Source organism: Ixodes scapularis, unplaced genomic scaffold (assembly GCF_016920785.2).
Source record: "Ixodes scapularis isolate PalLabHiFi unplaced genomic scaffold, ASM1692078v2 PGA_scaffold8__174_contigs__length_109621045, whole genome shotgun sequence".
In the NCBI taxonomy this organism is placed as follows: domain Eukaryota; kingdom Metazoa; phylum Arthropoda; class Arachnida; order Ixodida; family Ixodidae; genus Ixodes; species Ixodes scapularis.
Window position 1 is genome coordinate 21617423 of NW_024609883.1, and position 7508 is coordinate 21624930.

Consider the following 7508-nt stretch of genomic DNA (forward strand, 5'->3'; position numbering starts at 1 on the left):
GTTGTGCAATTGTAGCTGCTGGTCTAACAAGTTCTCATTTAGCTGCAGACAAGAGGCATTCATTATAAATAATGAGAAAAAAATATTAGATAAAGATACTAGAATTTGAACACTAAAATAACTAAATGATAATGACAAACTAACAAAACTTGTTCTGTGGTGTAATTGTGGCTGCGGGTCAAACAAGTATTACCTGAAGATGGGCTTGAAAAGAAAAAAATAAGCATGAATTAAAGAAGATGCACACTATACATGGATATAGATGCTCATAAAAAGTTAGGGGATGTTGCCAAGACCAGATTCCTCAAGCTTCCTGAGCTTCTCCGCCGCGTGTCATAGCCACGTCTTGATTACCTCTTCAATGTTGTGACGTGTCGTTGTGATACGGGGGTTTCTTTTTACAGCCTCTGAAAAGTTGTAAGGTTTGCTATTACTAGTCACCCAAAACCCAGAGTGCTAGCTATAGGGCGAAATCGCAGCAATGGCATGAGTATGCTCATCCCTTCCTTGAGGCGATTGAGTATTATCAGAAATACTTTCATTATTATAGCCAGCCAACTGATCACACTGTGAAACTGTTGTGCGCTTTCAGAGCATATATTAGATATTTATTGGTTATTTAGGGGAAAAAAACACTACTTCCAAACACCATTCCTTCAATAAAGCATTGCCATAATGTGTTGTGTACTTACGGTAAATGAGCTCAACACACTGCAGTTGTTGGAATTTCGCCTTGCCCTTTTGCCCTTTCCAGCTGAAATTCACCACAACGTTTTGGGTCATTAGAGCTTCCAGCAGTCGACGAGTAGTGGCCCCTACAGTCTTCCCTCCGAGTCCCACGAACCAATTTACCTGTGTCACAGAAAAACAGGTTTATATAAATACCAGGCACTTCCATGGCATCTAGCCAAATGCTCCATAATTCCACTTACCAGCTTTCTTTCTCATGGCTTCGCTAGCCTGTAGTTGGCACTCAGATTCCATGAAGGTGTTGTAGCTTGCAGTTGGCTCCTGAACGGGGAAGTTGTCGTCGTCCTCCTTGTGCTTGTTCACAGCTTCTAACACAGTGCCCATCAGGGCATTCAGGTTATCAAGCCTCAGCCGGATCATGTGTAGAATTTCCAAGGTGTGCCGCCTGAAACCTGAACCATCAACAGGAGCATTGTATAAAATTGTTAAAACCAACTATCAAAGGCAATCCGAAAGGTTTCATACCTTCAGGCTCAGGTTCCTTTTATAGTTTTACTGGCAACCTTACGGCAAGGAGGTGTAGAGCTGGAGGTTGTACTGGATTGCTTAAATGCTGCACAAAAATACACAGTTTCACTGAAAACAAATCAATGACAAATAAGTGACCTCAGGACCGAACAGTCTTAAAACCGTTAGAGGTCGTGAGCACTTATTCTATTTGCTATTGTTCCAGTCAGGAACTATTTTGTGTGTTTTGGACACTGCACAGGAAGGGCACTCATGTGAACAAACACATAGCAAGTAATTTACCCAGTATTTTTTTTTATTCCCGAGGTTTATAAAGGTACTTCTAAGCACAAAGGTGTTATTCCTTTTCCTATGCTACTAGTTTTTCATAGACAGCATCACAGCGGTTTTCACTAGAATCGCTAGAGCTTGCTTGTTCCGATGAGTGTGAATAGGTCTCAATTAGCGCAACACTGTCACTGACACGTCGGGCAAGATTTCGGCGAAAGAGGCGACCTGCAGCACTGTCGGAAGCCGCCATTATGCAACAAAGAAGACATTTCACTAAACACAATTAAGCTTGAGCAGATACTCCTGGCTACCCTCAGACCTGTGCCGACGCTTCACTAGGAGACATAGTTTCCTCATTCTACGCTGCAAATGCACATTGAAGAGTAATTAAAAGTTACTTACCTAATTCGCACATCTCCTCGAAAAGGTGCCCAGCTTCTTTCCCGCGCAAATAACTTCCCGCCTCCCTTTCCTTTCGTGGCGGCGTCGGCGGGTCGGCGGCGCGCGACTTGTAGTGCGGCCATTGCGGCCAGTGTGCAGAAAGCGGATTCGGCCGTTGCTTCGGCGGCATAGTGTATTCTACAGCAAAATCTTTAAATACTCTAATCCACTTGGGATCTTATGTTGATTTTATGTCCGACTCCATTTCTGTGGTTTTGTTTTAAATATGTCTTGAACGTTTTGGCGGTTTTGGCATGGGGGTCAAGCTCTAAAGCAAAAGCCGCATTGCGACGACATCGCGCAATCGCTGTATGAACTTGGCGCGCGCTGGTCGGCTGTTTAAACTGTTTTAACCTTTTTAGCAGCATTTTGGCTTTGCAGTGGTTTCTTTTTTTCCATATTTGATCCCGAAAGCTTATTCGAAGAACCTGCAAGGCATTGCTCGAATTTAGCGGACCAGGATGCAAGGACCTTCTGAGGATGTCCTTAGGACGCCACGTTGATGACGAATTCCGGATGGCCCGTAGGATTCATCCTGCGGACATTCCATGGACTACTTTCAGCGGACGAGGATGATAGGACCTTTTGAGGATGTCCTCAGGATGTTGTGTGTTGACTGGGTTCATTCAATCTCTCCTTTGCGAAATTTGATGACGTAACGTGGGGATCGCAGTACACCCATATGACGATATTTGAATGCTGTTCATAGATTGGACCCGAGCATTGCGTGAACACTCGATTTGGGCTCGTGATAATTACTAGCTCGAGAAGCATTCGGGTAGTGGCCCGTGTCCAATCGCTGCGACGACGACAATAGCCGAGCCATAACAATATCTGGAACTTAGCGCGTGCCCTGTGCTTTGCCAACCCCAGCGCGTGGCTATGATCAACATTGGCGGCATATAATCGGCTCCAGATCACGTGGCCGCTTGTTCTGGCTGCGAGTTGAGGGGGTGAACGCTGCTCGTTTTAGAGCGCAGCTCTTATGGCGCGTTCACACTGGAAGCGGATCCGCGTTCGCGAAGCGGATCCGCGCGTTCTCAACCGCAAAGCGGCTAGGATCGAGCAATTGGAGCGCGTTTTTGCCAACCGCTTCGGGACCGATATCTCCCAACCGCTTTCACGAACCGCAAAGCGGCAACCAATCACGACGTGACGCTGACGTGACGTCAGCGACTTTCGAAACAAGATGGCACCTGCCGCTGGTGAGGCGCCCAAGGCGCTGTAGTGAAGCAATGGTGCTGTAGTCCTAGCGCTGTAGTTTAGCTTTCGACAAATCAGCTGAGAAACTTGATGTTCACGTCCGTCACTTGAATCCGCCGCGAAAAGAGTTGACTGGGTAATTTTAACGGGCTTCGCACCAGTGATTTGGTTCGGGTAAGAGTTTGTTGATTATTCGGGGTGCCACAGCCCAAGCACGCTGCCTGTTTAATCTCGGCCTGTAGAACGTCGGAACCCGCCCCTGAACGACCGAAATGTCAGCTTTTTTACCCACTAGGATAGTCGCGTGAACTATTGAAACTTGAAAGCTTTCAACATCGTGCATGACCACCACGAAAGCCGATAGAGACGTCGTGAGCCTGATTGCGTAGCCAACGCACTACCGCGGAGGGGACAGAGTACCTGCGCCAGCTCGACCTGTAACGTTTACTAAAATAAATAAATAAATAAATAAAGAGAACCTACTCAAAGAATGAATTGTACGTACCAGACAATGCATAGGTAATCCATACGGCGTTTATTTGAGCTTAATGTCAAACAAACAGTAGACTCGATCGACGTGCGAGTGACGAGAGGAGAGTCCGCCGCCAACGAAGCCAGGACCGGCTAGCACCAAACACATTCCTCCGCACCACGGTCCACCCCACCGCTCACAACTTCGAAAATGATAGAAGCGAACAACGAGGTGGGAAAACTGGCCCTCTATCCCGAAAACAAGGTCAGCTATTCATGCGGGAAGGGTCCACTTCGAAGAAAAGGTCGGGGGCATCCTGTTCTGAGTCAGCAAGGCGCGCCTAGCTGGGCTTTGTTGTGAGCGAAGTCGAGGGAATCACAGGTGAGTTTGGCGGGTCTGTGCTTCTTTTTTTCTCTACCTCAATTCATGATGCTCGCGGACACCCCGGAGAAAAATATTCCGAGTGCCAAAATAGCAAAAGTTTGGATTTGGATCTTGAATTAAAATGGATTTTGGATTGTAAAACAGGGTTGCCAAACGGAAGTCTCAAAATATCACGCGTGATCGCCGAGAAACCGCCAACCGCCTCTCGGTGTGTCTGAACGCGGTCGCTCGCGAACCGCATCCGCGACCGCTTCGCGAACGCGGATCCGCTTCCAGTGTGAATGCGCCATTAAGGCCCATACGCACATTCGCGTTTGAGCGCGGTGCGTTCCGTAGCGGCAAGCGGGCGCGTTGCGCTGCGAAGACCGCTTGCGCCAAACTTGTACGCACAGTTGCGTTGACACGCAGTCAACCGCAGTCAAGAGCCAATAAGAACGCGCTATCGTCGCTAGTGGCTCACCAATGGTAAGCGAAATCCAAGGCAACATGGCGGCGCACGGTGACAGCGTCGAAGTGTTCGATCTTGGGAGAATTCTCGCCGGCTTCCCCGATGTTTTGTCAAGCTTGAACCATCGCAGCCTCGGAAAATACAGTCCCCACCGCTCCCCAAAACGAAAAAGCAAGCGCTGCGACCGGCGAACCGGATACGTCTCGCCGAGTCGGCCGGGTGGGGCGAGCGAACACCGTCACCCCCTCTCCTCTTTCGGCTTCTGATTGGTCGAACGCGCCCGAACGCACCGCCACGCTTCGGAAAGTTGAGCGAGTCTCTACTCGCTTGCGTCGCGCTACCGAGCGTTGCGGGAAGGCGCGCGTCGCTCTGCAAGCGACCGCGCCTAGCCGCAAGGACTCCGCAACGCACTCAAACGCGTTCAAACGCGAATGTGCGTATGGGCTTTTAGGGGCCCGTTCCCGGCTTGAGCGGCGTCGCCGTCGGCGTAACCAAGGTCATCCCAAGGTCACGTGACCCCTCCAAGGTCATCCCAAGGTCATGTGACCCCCGAGGTCACCTCAAGGTCACGTGACCTTCAAGGTCACCCCAAGGTCACGTGACCCCAGACGTCACGTGCCCCAAGGTCACGTGACTCCCCAAGTCACGTGACCCCCGAGAGGTCACGTGACCCTCCCCCTCGAGGTCATGTGACCACCCCTAGGTCACGTGACACCTAAAGTCACGTGACTCCGCAAGTGACTCCGCGAGTCACGTGACCACCCGAGGTCACGTGACTTCTCCCCAATCACGTGACCCTCAAGGTCCCCGAAGGGAAAATCCATCAATGTAACGCTGTTTGGCAGTCAATGTTTTCTAGTGGACCGCTGACTGTGCCTGACTGTACTTAAGCATGTCTGATTGGACAACAAGTTACTCTGACCGACAGTCAAACTCCAGTCAGACCCCGCTTGTCGGCTTTCTGATGGTTTCCTGGTGGCAGTCGGCCGCCGCGAAATGCCATCAGGATGTCCTGGTGGTGATTCTGACTGTACATCGATTGTCTCTGACTGTACGTCAGAAAGCTTTGACGTGCAGACGGAAGTACGGTCAAAGGACGTAAAGTTCGTTCGGATACCACTATTTCGTCAAATCTATGAAGACGAAAAGTAATCTATGCACGAGAAAACGAGTTCGGGACGTGAGCCCATAAAACCGCTGATGTTAGAGATGTGACACGCAACCGACCGACAACCTTGATCAGAAGCCCGCCGAAGCCGCCGAAGCGTGGAACACGACACTTCGTACTTCGCTTCGCCCATGGAGGCTTCGCCGAGCTTTCATTAAGGATCGCTCTCGACTCGTTTTGTTTGCCCGCTTGCTCCAACCTGTCGATCCTGCCCGGGCTCTACAATATCTTATGTTGTAGTAGAATTTCTACTCGACAAGACCCAGCTTGTTGTGAGTTCCGACGATGTAAGGGACTTTAGCGGTGTAGTTAAATACGACAAGGTGTACCAGGTCTACTGGGCCGATGACGCGCGAACAAACGGATCATTCTACGACGCGAAAGTACTCTACATGGCAGGTGAGTAGAACTGAAGTACGGCGAGTGATGTACGAGTGCTTTCATAACATGCTGACGGCTTAACTGCATTTGCAGCCGAAGCATCTCGTATAAAACGATTAGTCAAATCGAGTTTCTGTAGCGGTGGCGTAGCACAGAAATAAATAAAAAATAAAAAAAAGTGGCGTAGCACAGCGATTCTGTTCCTGCGCTCGCACGAGGCGGTCGCAGAATGAGTAGCTCCGATGGAGTGGCGATAGCGGCCCTTGCCGGCCGTGGTTCTTTTGTTGATAGCGCGGCTGTTGCCGATGACTACAAAGTGGTGTTACCGCCGATCCCAACCGGGATGGCGGTCATGAACTCTGTTCTGCTGCACGGCGATTTGAAGGGGCGTGCCTACCGTATCGAGGACTTCAAGACAGAGCTGAAAAGGTGTGGCGTTTTAAACGAGATTCTGTCATTTGGAGCATTCCAAATGAACCATGTGTGGATGGCGACGCTGAAAACACCGGAGGCGAAGCAACGCCTCGTTGAGGCCAAACAGCTCAATGTCAAGAACTTGCGTTGCATCGTCATCGACCCGAGCTGCTCCGAGGTACGCCTTCGTGTCCATTGGGTGCCCTTCCATGTACCAGACGACACGGTGCGAAAAATGTTGGAGCCCTTCGGCAAGGTCGTCGAGGTGAGCCGAGAGAAGTGGCGAGTCGAAGGATTCGAAGGAATCGAGTCGACCACACGCACCGTCCGCATGACGCTTAGGAGCGGTGTCACACCAGACGGGATGCCCCACCAGCTTCGTTTCCAGGGCTTCAATGCACTTATTGTAATCCCAGGACGCGCGCCGGTCTGCTTGCGCTGTAAAATGACCAGGCACATCAGGCGCGACTGCCGCACCCCGAAGTGCTCAAAGTGTTTCCGTTTCGGGCATGACAAAGAAGAATGCGTGAAGACCTACGCAGGCGCGACGGCGGCACCGCCAGCACGAGAGGTCTCACCGCACATCATGGATGCGGATGAGGCGGAGACTGCAATAAGTGGATTGGAGCTCAAGGCACCCGCCGGGCCCGATGGCAGGACAACGGTCCTCGGCGCCAAGGGTGGAAACGAGTCGGCGCCCGTGATCACAGTTCCGGACGGCGCGCAACCTTCTCGAGCGGTGGTGACTCCCGAGAGCTTCAAAGCCCCAACCGTCGTCCACTCCCCGCCAAGCGAGGAAGCGTCGTCCAAGGATCCCATTGACATGGATGAAACTGGCGAGTCCATCAAGCGCGGCCTCGACGACCCCGAACCCTCCCTGGGGGGTGCGGTTCCTAAGCCTACCCAGGTCAAGGAAAGGAACAAAAAGGGGCGGTTCCTGCCCCTGCACCCCACCCCTTCCGACGTTCGGACCCGGCACGACTCCAAGTAAGGCGGCTATCGCCTGGTCTCGAGAACTTATGCGCAATTGCTAAGGCAAGTGCCCCATTTTAACACGGCATGATTTGTACGTTCCCACCAGCATTGAAGGTAGCATCGCTAAATGTTCG

General features: G+C 51.1%; 1 long non-coding RNA gene across 1 annotated transcript; it reads right to left on the bottom strand.

Moving 5' to 3' along the window:
* Nucleotides 1-204: 204 nt before the first annotated feature.
* Nucleotides 205-957, bottom strand: LOC120843863. The gene is made up of 2 exons (XR_005716275.2): nt 693-957; nt 205-407 (listed from the first exon to the last, which is right to left on the bottom strand). It is a non-coding gene; the product is annotated as an uncharacterized LOC120843863 (long non-coding RNA).
* Between the last annotated feature and the right edge of the window lie 6551 nt (nt 958-7508).